The sequence below is a fragment of the Leiobunum rupestre genome, chromosome 2, assembly GCF_980474605.1.
Source record: "Leiobunum rupestre chromosome 2, qqLeiRupe1.1.hap1, whole genome shotgun sequence".
NCBI lineage: Eukaryota > Metazoa > Arthropoda > Arachnida > Opiliones > Sclerosomatidae > Leiobunum > Leiobunum rupestre.
The window spans coordinates 80526445-80539777 of NC_143385.1; the positions used below are offsets into that span (position 1 = coordinate 80526445).

Below are 13333 nucleotides of genomic sequence, written 5' to 3' on the forward strand. Positions count from 1 at the left end.
CTGTAAAACATTACAAAGAATTGATGAAAGCTGGGTCCTCAAATCATCAAATTAAGTGTTCAAAATCAATATTCAAAGTTATTACACGGTTATCCCAATAAATCATATTGAAATCCTGATTCGTTTAGAAATAATTTAAAAAACTCGATTTTATTAAAAATAATTTAAATAATTAAATACATCATTAATATTATCCTTGGAATGCATAACAAAGTAAACACTTGAAAAGTCGAGTTATCCTAAAAATTCTATGTAAATAAGAAATTTTTTAAAAATAATCAATGAAATGATTCTGGAAATTCCCAAATTTCCACGAAATCATGAAAATCTAAAAATTCAGGCAAGTAACGCTGGAAATCACGTTTCTAAAACACGTTATCAGTTTGGCGATAATTTTCAGCCCCCCTCCCCCACCCTCTTGTGGGGACCCGGTGATACTCCGTGATACCAGATTACTAAAATATGTCTTATCTTTGGACTTTATCACAACTCAATTTCATATGGTTTCTAATTGTATCAGGTTTTAGTCGAAAAATGAGTCATAGTTAGCAGAGCGACTGAGGTAAAGTCCAAGAGTTAGAATTTTGAAAACCATACTAGGCGAGACTGAACCAGGCAGAACAAAGCTGCAGAACCCTTGCTAAGTTGGGACAGTTCTCGAAAGAAATATTTTAAAATAGTATTTCAGGAACCAAACTCAAAAGAAGTTATTGAAGAGAACAGATTTCATGTAAGTTACTAGTCAAAACTAAATTTTAATAGTCGTACAATGCTTTCAAAATTAAAAGGTTAATTTTTTAAGATCCTTGTGGTTTTTAATTCAAAATTTATAAGTAGTTTGAATAATGTTAAGCTATTTTCAAATACCACAAGTAGAGCCAACTCCAATATTATTGACACGCACTTTTATTTTATCGCAATTGGCCAGGATGGTACTTGGTTGCGAGATTATTTTTAAGAACGCACTGCCTTATTCAGTGCAATTTGTTTGAAACCGACAAATGGTGGTAATGTTATTGAAACTGGAAAATTGCTTAAGAGTTTTTAAATTATGAGGAAGAAGGCTAAAACTCTATATCCTAAATGACCAAATGAAAATGATTTGGTTTGTTCGCCGCGAATAATTTGTTAATTATTTGGACATTTCATTTGGGACGTTCCAATTTCTCAATAATTTCAAATGTTGGTCTTCTTGGTGCTTATAATTGGACTCCTGAGAACATTTTTATTCACACTCTGTTACCCTCCTCGAACTCATCGCAAAAATTATGAATTTATTAATCCCAATTAGAAACGGCACCTTTTCCCGAGGATTGTGGAAATATCAGCCAAAGTGTCTTCGAGCCACGGAGTTCTACTTCTCCCCGACGCCACAAACCAAAGACCACACGGACAACGGAGAATCAGAATCCAGTAATCCAGAAGCATGGTGAGATTGAAATTTGCTATTAAAATACAAAATTTTAAGAGTGATAATTCCTCAAAAAGTCACGTATGCCATTTTAAAGAGATTAACCAATCTTAAGCAAGGGTGCCGAAAGGGCAATTTGGACCTTAAAAATGAAATGTCGATCTACAAAGCAATGATCCTTAAAATTAGGGAAACCAAGACGGTATCTACATATTTTTAGTGATGGTGGCTCAATTGGGGCAATCCGCGGACGTCAGGGTTGAATTTTCCAACGGCCCACGAAAGAGACGAGAATCATTTCTAGCCGCGTTCGCTTTAAAATCCTTAGAAGAGGTTAGTTTAAGAGAGCAAATGAGATACCAGATTCTTTATGGGAAGGAGCTCATTTTTGAGCAAGAGGGGGATTAGGAGCAACGCTTCAGATCGTCTTAACACGAACTCACTCTCCTTGTGAGTATTTGTGCCGACGTTTCACTGGAAATTCCCGATAGATATTTCTTTTCTTAAACCACGCGAAGTGAAAGCGCCTAAAGACACTTTTTTTTTTAAAAAAATAACTTATTTTCTTATGATTAAGCACCTTAATAATCATAGTTTTGAAATAGAGAAGCGCAATTTTGAATACAAGATTTTTTAAACAATCTGGCGAGTGAAATCAGTTTATGATATTCATTACGCAATTCAAAGGATTCGTGCCACAAAAATTTAAAGTCGTTTTATAATTCGACTCCTAAGTTTGGCGTTCTCCAAATAGCAGATCAATAAATTGTTACAACCCCCAAAACGTCACCAAAATTTCCCTAGTTTGTCTGTTCACATTTTATGGTGAATCATCTCCAAAATTATTTCTGTCATTCCACTTCGGCCTCAGAATATTCTGTCGTGGTAACAGAAGTTTATAATATACGCTTACGTTAGAAGTATCCGTCTAGACTGAAATGAAGCAGAGTCGACGCGGATTAAAATAGGCTCTTATTTCCAGAATAGAGATATAAATATTTATGAGTTTTATTAAAACAATCTTGTTGTATAAGGTCGAAAAATCACGCTTGAGGATAATAACTGGTTCCATTCGCAGGAAACTGATCAGATCAGGAACGCGGATTTTTTCAATTCCCTCTTGAAATCTGGGGCTGTTGAGAAATCCTCAACAAACGCAACCCATAGATGCCATTTACCGGAAGCAAACGAGAGCGACACTACGTTCCGGAAATATCGAACAATGCGCCTGTTGGAGAACTCGTCGTTCAAGATACTGGTCACTTGTGTAGTCAATCCCTTCGAGTTTTACGTTCAACCGCTCTACAACCAAGCCCAATTGTTTAAATTGTCGAACGAACTGAATAAGTACTACCAGCGTCCAAAGAACCAAAATCAACAACTCGAGATTGATTGTGGCAGCCCGTGCACCGTATACCTGAACACCAACGGCTTCTGGTACAGAGCGGAAGTGTTGACCATCTTCGAGCGAAAAGTCAAAGTCAAGTTGGTAGATTACGGAAAGACTCAGTTAGTTCGCAGAGAGAACGTGGCACCTTTGCCGCCCAAATTCCAGCTCCTTCCTCGTCAAGGAATCAAAATGGCGCTATCCAATTGGCGGAGCGGATTGCGAGTCGAGAGTTTGGACGATAAATTCCGGGAAGAGGTCTTCTACAAACGGTTCCTCTCCGAAATCGTCGACGGTCCTTCGGGTCGCGATGCCCTCTACACCGTTCGTTTGTCGGACATCTTCGGATTGCCCGATTCGTCAGTCCGGTGGAAAACCATCGCGAATGTGTCCAAACCGTTCGTCGAGAAGAGCGCGGTGGAAGTCGGCGCCAAACTGAAAGTGGTCGTTACGACGGTGGTTTCTCAAATTCACTTTTACTGCCAGATTCCGACAAACGCCTTCCAAAGCGCTATACTCTCTTTCGAAAACTATTACAGTCGCGAGTTGGAGTCGATGGACTTGGACGCGGGGCAGCTGTGTCCAAACACCTTTTGCGCCGCTTGGAGCCCGGAAGATGAAATTTGGTTCCGCGCTCGCGTTGTACACGTTACCGGAAACCACGTCACGGTTTTCAACGTTGACACCGGCTGCTTCCGCGAGATTCCTCGTGAAGATTGTCAAATTCTGCTCCAGGAATTCACCGCCGTTCCTCGGCAAGCCATTCTCTGCCAGTTGAAGCACGCGGATGTGAGTTCCAGCCCCTTGCAATTAGAGGCCGGCACTGAACTGTTGACTGAATTCACCGCTTTTAACGACGGCGTGTACGAAGTTGACGTTCATTTTTATGTCAAGTAATTTACTCGAACTTGTGCGAAAACTCTATTCCCCATAATTTTAATCTTTTTCTGTATAAAATGATTTTCCAATTAAAATAATATATAAAAATGTATTTAGTTTTAAACATCATAATTAAAGTTTACTATTTCAGAGATAACTTTATTGTAATTTTGCGTAGGAGATAAGTTGAATGGCATTTGATACTTATTTTTTTCGAAATATTTTTTTAACTTTATCCAAATATGTTTCATCCAGTTGTGATTATAAACTATGTTTTAAAACTAAAAACTTGAATATTGCACAGGATAGGCAATCTATAATTATTGCTTCTTTTCTTTTGTCATTGATCTCCACTAGATTTAAATCCATAAACCCTGCAATTTTCAGAATAAAATGGTAATTTTATATTTAATAAGGTTTTATTTATTAAAAAAAATTGAATTAAATTTTGACGCTCAAAAAGATATTCCATCTACAATAAATACAAATAAAAACGAGGATAAGTAATTTTAGGAACTTTCACATTTTTTGTAAACAAGGGTTTCTAAACTTTTGGAACTTTGTTTCATCCTTCGGATCTTGGTGGCATTTCTGGTAGCTTTTATTGCTTTAATCTTTAAACGCGAGGAAGCTTCCTTCAGTAAATTCTTCTACAGTTTCTGAATTTCGGTTTTAAGTTTTTCGGTGAATTATTTTCTTAATCGGATCATTGTCACTTTACAAATTTTGCGTCATGAAATGGTCACTGGTTCACCACTGGAAACCCACAATCCAAATAAATTTTTATTTGGGTTTCGTTATTTGATGCATTACGTAAAAAAATTCTGCTTTATCTTCACAGTTTGCTATCTTGAATAGTTTTTTAGCTTCGTAATTAATCTCCACGAGAAGTGAAGGCTTTTGGTTTCAGAATCAATAATCCTCCCTTATTCAAGTCTTCAGTCCACTTTGTGAAATCGTTGGGATTCAACTTAACACTATTTTTAGTAAATGATTTTTGCCGTTGCAAATTCCACTATTTTCCGCAACGCTTCATTGAAAAATCTTCTTTAAAACATTGAGGTATTAAGAGCACCTATGCACCCCTGGTTACACCACTGCCGCGAAATATCCGTTCATTACTTCGCCCTCAGGCGCTGGGTGGAGCTACTGAATTTGAAAATTATTATCGACGTAAAAGGTTTAATCTAGTCATTCTTTCTTCAATCTGTGATACCGAAACTATTCCGCAGCATCGCGCAAAGGATCCAACTGCGGAAGTAAAGCAGACAGAGAGCTATGATGAAATATCCAGTGACGCACAGGGGCCAGTAGCGTCCCAAGATGAAACAGTACTGGGTGTCAGTCTCAGAAGCTAGGGGCGACAATCTCATCGAAATACATTTAAAGTCTAGTAACAATGGCCGAGAGGGTGAGACCGACCATAGTGACGCCATCGGAAGAGACACTTGAGATTGGGGAGGGGGCAGGGCCTCTGAAACACTCGGGTCTGGAGGAGAGAAAACCATATTTTTGGCAGACTTAAACGTTTAAAGTTTATTATTTTTAGATTCTGAAAATTAACACGCATTTAAGGTGATACACAAAAATAATTCTGTTTAAATTCTGGTTTTAGTTGGTCTCAGTTACAAGGTGAAGTTTGCTAAAATTGGTTTGCATTGTAAAAATTTCCAGTTTATGAATTTGCCGCTTTTCTTTTTAAGCTTTTCTAAATTTAACAATTGACTGTAACTTTAATAAAATTTGGCTTAGAAATATACAATTATATTTCCGAAATAATCAAGTTGACTTTAAATCTTAATTCTTGTTCTATCGCTTTTGGTTCATTAGTTATTTGGACATTTCATTTAGGGCTCCACTTTAAATTTTCTAAATTATTTTAAATGTTCGTCTTCTTGGCGAAAATATTTGATAATAGAAATTGGATCGCTAATACTTTACCATAAATCTAGTAATTTCGTTACTTATTTGTTTTATTTTAGTTATTAAATGTGTTTTAGTGACAATCAATCAAAATGCAATAATATCTTACTTGCTACTAAATTACAAAAATTGATTTCAAAAATTTAAATATTTACAAAATCACGTTTTTTATGTGCAAGTCTAGTATTATCGTTTTAATAATTAAAAAACATATTAAAACGGAAAAAGTACAATTTAATATATGTTAATACTAAAGAAAGCATTTTAAAAATTTTTACAACCAAATGCATGTAACTAACTGAGGCTTAATTTATTGAAAGAAATATTCATAGTTATTTTTAGAAGCACGCTATTTTCAAAAATATTGTGGTTTAATTAATATTGAAATTAATATTGACTCTCATTAATATTAATAAAAAAAGAGATAAGAATTACGTCGTAGCGAGCTCATCGTTGAAAATAAATAAGTCTGTAAACAATTATATTTATCATTCACGGTATCTACTGCACCAAATAGTTCAGTTATTAGAGTCAGAAACTTAGAATATATTCATACCATATGCATGGACTAATTAATTAGTTAATTAGTTAATTAGTCCATGCCATATGCAACTAAAATAAAAGTAGTGCTTGGAAATTTGGTTTCCCCATATCTAGTGAAGAGTTACTATTACGTTCGCCATTCCGAGGAAGCGGAATTGCTAGGCAATAAGAAAGGGAGAAAGGAGATGGGTTTCGTGCACTGCGACAGTAACTTTAACAGTGGTTTAATTGATGAACGGAACAAATTTTATTGACAATATAATTTACACTTTTTTATATTTAATACTCACACAAATCTGGGTCGGCTCCCTTTGTAGTCGGGGACATATTAAAATTTTTATATTTAAGAATTTTTAATTTCGGGGGCGATAATTTACGGACTAGCGTGGTTAAGAGCTGGGGTGAATACGACAAAAATGACGGGAACTCGGGAAGGAGTTTTCTTCGAGGGGCTCGTCACTTCGAGGAATCTCGTACGGACCTTGATTCCGTGATTCCGAATCTCAAGAATCTAATCAGGAATCTTGGGAATATTCGAATCTTCGGAATCTTGGAATCCTACTCGAATCGATGAATCACATTCGAATCACGGAATCTCGTTCGTATCACGGAATCAAAGATTAATCACGGAATCTAATATTGATATAAGGAATCACAGTAATAAGCCTTGGTCTGTCGGTCACACTTACAGCAACTGTCGGCTCTATCATTGCCACCTGTATTATGAAAACTTGAAAAGGACCCTGTTATTAGAGAGGGACATAAATCAATCCGATTCTTCGAAAAAAGGTGACTTGAGTGGAGACCGCGGTGCCATCTATTAATCAAAAATGAAGATAAATTTTAACGTCCACTTTGGATTTTATAATGTGTTCCGCGCGGACTGCGTTTCTCTCCCACTCCCGGTGAAAGGCGCCAGTGGTGGCGTTGCGATTCTGGTTGCTAGTTCTCTTCCGACGGTACAGCTTCCTTCCCCGGGTGGTGTAGCCTCCAGACAATTTTTCGACGATCTTCTCCTAGGAGTTGACACACCAGCCATTATCCTATGCGATTTCAACACACTCTGGGGTAGTAATCATACGGATCAGCAAGGCCGCCTCATCCAGAGTTGGCTAGAAGCCCAGGACCGTTTGGTCGTCCTCAACACTGGAGACTAACTAGGGGCCCAGAGGCTGCCCTCGATCTGACTTTCGTAAGCTCCAAATTGGCTATCTCCCTCCCCTGGACAGTCTTAAACCGAGGAACAAATGATCATCTCCCTATTTTTATAGGTGACCCAGCATCATACATGGGCAAACCTCCGGAGGGCTTTGAGGGCCTCATTGAAATTAACGTTAAGCCCTCCATCCCTCCGAAGTTCGCTCCGGAGGTTTGCCCTCGTATGCCCAGCACACACTACACGTTCTACGGCAAGTGGTATGCATTGGCACTATCCAGCGGCGGACAGGAAACGTTTTAGAATCCTTTTGGATGACACACTGGGGGACGCTCCGTTATCGGTATACTCTGCGGAAAATATTCTCCACCAGATTGCCCTGGCTACGATTCCTATCAAAAAGGGCGGGGGCCGCTCGTCTCCTCGTCAGCCTCCATGGTGGGATGAACGCTGTTCTAACAAGGCCTAAGAAGTCCGCCAGACCCGTCGCAGGGAACAGCGGTCGGGACTCCTGTTGGACCAGGTAGCTTACATAAGGGAGAAGGTTGTCTAAAAACGACTGATTAGCGACAAGAAGTGTGCTAGTTGGAGGGCCTATTGCGACAGGCTACATGCACACACACCCCTGCCTCAAGTTTGGAACCAGGTTAGGTGGTGCAAAACAGGGATCCGTCCCAGGAAGCTCATCACGCTCCACAATGGTGCTGAAATACTCACTGACCAGAAAAAGGTTGTGGAGTGTTTGGCATCCTCAGCTGGCGCTGTCATACATCTCCCGCTTTACTATTACTCGCGCGACCTACCACCCTGTACAATGCCCCATTCTCGGCAGAGGAACTATATGGCGTCATCTCCGGGTTACGCAATACGGCTCTGGGCGTGGACAACATTTCTAAACTTGTTATCAAAAATACTACTCCAACGTTCCGCACAGCACTTCTGAGTTTCTACAACAGCCCCAAGACCGATCGAGTTTCCGGAAGGGTCGGCGGGTGACGTACAATGCTTTCCGGTTGACTACGGCGGCACAGTGCGCCCTAGCAACCATCCATCATTGTCTATAAGATGCCTTAGGGAGTGTTCCTTACCACGCGCTCCTCTATAAGTTCCAACGTTGCGGCAGCTTGGTAAGTCGCCTCCTCTTCAGCATCATGCTGGATGGGATTCCCTTGCTATGTCCCAAGGCGGTCGACCAAGGTGAACACGCAGATGATATAGTTGCCTGGATATGCGGTCGGAACCTTTAGCATCTATATACGACCATGCAGGTCGTCCTGGACAATGTTTCGTCTTATGGCGTAAGATGGGGTCTAAACTTCCAGCCGCTGAAATGCAAATACATGGTTCTATCCAAGGTCAAACAGATTGCGGACGCTCTTCAAATTTAGCTAGGACGCAATGACCTGTCGAGGGAGACGTCATACAGATATCTAGGGGTTACTTTAAACGACAATCTCTCATGGGCAGCCCACATCAACGGGCTGATCTCGACTTCTCTGGAGCGTCTCAATCTTTTGAGGGCGGTTTTGGCGACTGACTGGGGGGCCAACAGAGCAGTCCTTAGAATGCTTTACACCCATCTCATTCACTCCAGGATGGATTATTCCAGCTCTCCCTATGAGTCGGCTACCTCCACTGCTTTTGCTAAGCTCGGCAAGGTTCAAAATGCAGCTCTCAGAGTCATACTTGGCCATTAGTCTCATGGAGGTGGAAGCAGCTCCGTGCGCCGCGGCGGACACTCCTTACTACACCTCCTTTTTTAGGGAAGGATTGTCTTATCTCGAAACTTTGGAACATCACTTCCCGTTGGGACGTTTACTATTCCTCCTCAGGGCTTGGCGTTTGGCACAGGCCCACAACCTGAGCTGGCTCATCAATACCTCCCGTCGCCATTTGTCTTTCAAGGGTTCGCCGTCCTGGAAACCACCCACCGCGACGATTCTCTCGACTTCACTCACTACCGCTAAGGAGGATAACAGTTCAGATATGCTGCGACAACGTTTCCTCTCGGATCTAGAACCTCACGGAAAGAACGCTATAGTCATCTATACCGACGGCTCGTTGGCTGAGGGTTCGGGTGTGGCGTTTGCGGCTATCGCGATCTCGGCTATCAATGTCGGCGCGACACGTCGTGTGGATTCCGGTCAACCCATAAATAGGATCGAACTCTTCGCTATTCAATTAGCTTTGTCTGACGCAGCTTCACTCTCATTCTACGGATCCGGGGGTCACCACCATTCACGACCTTTGTGATGGATACCAGTGGCCCATAACTCCCCTGTGGTGTCCGGCTCATGTTGGAGTTCCGGGCAAGGAAATGGCGGACCGTCTGGTGGGAGTTACAAAGCTTCTACGCCCAGTAAAGGAGGACTTCCTCCTCGCGGAGGAAAAGGGAGCCTGCCGCAGGGAAATTTCATCGACATGGACTCAAGAGTGGTCAGTAACTAGGACACAATGGCGTCTTCTGGATGCGAAGCCTTTTCCTGGCTCTCAGCCATTATGCGGATAACTTAAACGCGGCTCCTGTGTGCATGGTGTGAAGGCTTCCAGCCATATTATAAACCAACCTTTTACACTTTATTCTTTCCCCCCCCCCATGATAACGTCGTGAGAGAGCCGTTGTTGAGTATTATATTTAAACAACTTATACTCTATTTAGTGGACTTTAACCTAAATTATATATCCCATGTAAAAATATTGTTTATAATTGCTGTAATTTATGTTATTCACCAATTTACAAACGATCCAATCAACGCGAGGTGTACCTATAATTATCGCCTTTTGGGTCAAAATGTAACTTAATTATCTTGTTTTGGTGTCAACGATAGCGACATCTGTTGAAAAAAGATCTAATTGACGTAGAGCCGACACTTTCTTTAAAGCAAGTGTCGGCTCTATCGTTGCCCTCTGTATTTTTGATTGGGTCTATGTAACGAAGATGGCTATGATTGCTTAGATCGTCGGGAATTTGCTTCCATCTATTATCGACTTTCAAAAACGTATTGTCAATTATTTGAAAGTCGACGATTTCGTGATAGAAACACGTGATTGCAGAAAAGCCAATCCAAGCTGAGTTGACTGCGCACGTGATTACGCAAAGCCAATCAAAGGAAGGGGTACCTCGAGGCACCTACTTTTGAGGGAATAATTTGCTTGCTCAACTTGTTTCAATTTCGACTAAACTCTACGTTAGTGACATCTCTCGCTCGGCAATGATACTAACCTTAAAATAGGAGCCGACACTTGCTTTAAGGCCCGAAAACGGTTTTTTAGTGATTTGAAACGGTTTTAAGCGATTTAACCAGAGATAATTTAGAATGTTATATTATAAATTATCTCTGATTTAATTAGGTTCACACTTATGGTCGAAAACGATTTGAAGAGCTTCGAAACCTTTTTAGACGAAACGCGTATATGTGAACGTGGTTATAGTTGAACCGTATTCGTATTACCGAGCGTATTAGCTCGTCGTATTCTCGGGCTTATTACAATCGATTACAATTTGGTTGGCTTGAATTTGGAACTTTGAAGGCGAGGTTTGAATCCCATGCAGGCGGAAAATACAGTGAGCCCCATTACAGGGTGGAAAATAAAGAACTTTTTAAAGTGAACCAGTGAGTGGCAGTTACCATCGACTTAGCCTTCGACCCCGTGCTCTGAAATACCTCAGGTGATCCATATTAGGTATCCGTAGACCAAGTTGAATTAAACATCACACCGGCCTTCGAATTATTACAATTCCCCGTGCGAAATTGTGACGTAGGGAATGAAAAGTCACCTGCTACTCGATTTTCGGGCTGGAATTTTCAAACACCAGTGAGACCCTTTTTTTAAGTGGTCCAGTGAACCACTGACCCTCAACTGACCACCTTCGATTTAATTTTTAAACTGACCTAGAAAACTTTAACTGGTCATTTGCCTAGTCACACCGCCTTTTCTATAATATTCGAACAGCTAGATTGGTTTTGGTTGCGAATAGATGAATCAAGGAACCTTGTAATAGTGTGTAGCCGAACAAGAATCACGGAATCAAATAAGTATCAAAGAATCAAGAGTGGAATCACGAAATATTAAGGAATCATGGCGGAATCACGGAATCTGCTAGAATCTAGAATCTTAGCAGAATCAAGAATCTTGATTCCAGATTCCTTGATTCGGAATCTCGTACACGATTCCTCGAAGTGACGGACCCCTCGGTTTTCTTTCTTGTTTTATTACAAGAGGTGAAATTTAAGGGCGCATGCTCAAACATTCAAAACGGGGGTGGAGAAACGGAAAATATGTCAACAAAAATGGGGTTTAAAAGATTTGACTTTCTTTAACAACGGTTTTTTAAAAGGGGGAGAGACTCAATTTTTAGGCTGTGCTCGATTTCTAACTCGGTTGAGCAGGGAATATGGAAATGTTCAACTTAAAGTTCGTAGTCGGTGGATTTTATCGGGGATTCTTCTTTACGATATCCCGAAGGCGAGGCTGGCTTTAAACGTCCCTAGAGTTATGGCTATCCGGGTCTACGGGGTTCCGGTTTACGCCTTTCCGGATTATTTTTAGACTTTTCGGTTCTACGGGATTCCGGTTAATCTACGCGTTGTCTGGCTGGATGGCTCTTCGTGGCCGATTTATCTTTACCGGATGACATACGAGTTCGTTTCGCGTTAATTACAGATACCTGGCTATTAAGCGGCGCGGCGTGCTAATTGCATCTTTTGGGGTTACTATGTTTTTCTATTTATCTTCATTGCGAGTTTTATTTCGAGGTCCGAACTTGGGTTTACTTTGGGGCATTCTAGCCGAGCTTACGTTTCATTCCGACTGTGGAGCCGTCTGCGTACTCTACTCTCTATCCTGTTTTTAATGTCTGAAATCCAATTACCCTCCCTTTTCGCCGTGCGTTCTGGTTTTGTTCTTCTTTCTTTATGGGGGGGGGGGGGGTTAAAGTCGATTAGTTTACTTAGGTGCGTCATTACTAGAGGTTGTAATTACGACAAGCGGTCGAGTCTAAGGTACAGGTTCATTGGATGGGAATATTGTCCGCACCAACGACTCTATAATGGGCTTCTCTTTAAATTAGCTAGTCTCTCCTCTCGATATTCTTTGGGTCGACCTGAGGATAGCTTAGTTTTCGTGGGAAAAACCCTAAATTCTAGGTGGGACGCTGGAAAAGGTAAAGTTTTTAACAGTTACTGGGGTTCAGGTGCTCTTTTGGAAGGCTCGGATTTGAATCATGTGGTGTAATATGACCTTCAGGTGATTTTCTCTCGTTTCTTTTCTTTCACTGGCGCCGGACGGTGGATCTCTCGACGTTGTATGAGATAGAATACAATGGGTGTTTTCTTTAAGTATAGTCAAACTGGGAATTTAATTTTAAGGCATCAAGTTTAATTTTGATGTTATGGGAGTTTATATATTTTAATAGCTTGGGCTTTCTGGGAATACTTAACTCTACAATTGTAATTTAACTTTATGGAAAAATATACATAATTTACTTGTTTAATTTAATTTGGGTTGTTTTTAAGATTAACTTGGGAGTTCTAAAATCTTCGGAGAGCCAACTTGTATAATATTATTCAATTACCTAAAACACAACATAAGACACAAGACATGATGTTTATAATAATGATAAAGTGTTTAATTATATATATACAGGGTGTTACGGATAAGAGTACCGAAACTTTCTATATGCATTCTATGGTTCTCTATGAGTAAAAAATCACGAATAAACATGGGTCCTAAAGTGCTTCGTTTCAGAGATATGGGCTCCCAAAAAACTACCCCAAAAAAAACCGGACACAGCCTTAAATCTGGCAAACAATATTCTTCCTTGAACCAAATTGTTTTCATTAAACTATCAATTGTTTTTTATCCGTGAGGCGAAAAAACTTTAATAACAAGTGGCAAAAGTTCATTAATGTCCTTTTAGAAGTAAAATGAGTTTGAAGACAAAGCCATTTTGATTTATTAAATTTAAAGATACAAATGTTATAAAAATTCTAAAGGAATGGTTTTATAATTGTCTAATTCGTTTTGTAGCTAA

The 13333-nt window shown here is 40.2% G+C and overlaps 1 long non-coding RNA gene across 1 annotated transcript; it reads left to right on the top strand.

The window, feature by feature from the left end:
- Positions 1-588: 588 nt before the first annotated feature.
- On the top strand, positions 589-2730 carry LOC149959193 (uncharacterized). Its single transcript, XR_016478386.1, has 3 exons — positions 589-730; positions 1292-1429; positions 2490-2730. It is a non-coding gene; the product is annotated as an uncharacterized LOC149959193 (long non-coding RNA).
- The last annotated feature ends 10603 nt before the right edge of the window (positions 2731-13333 follow it).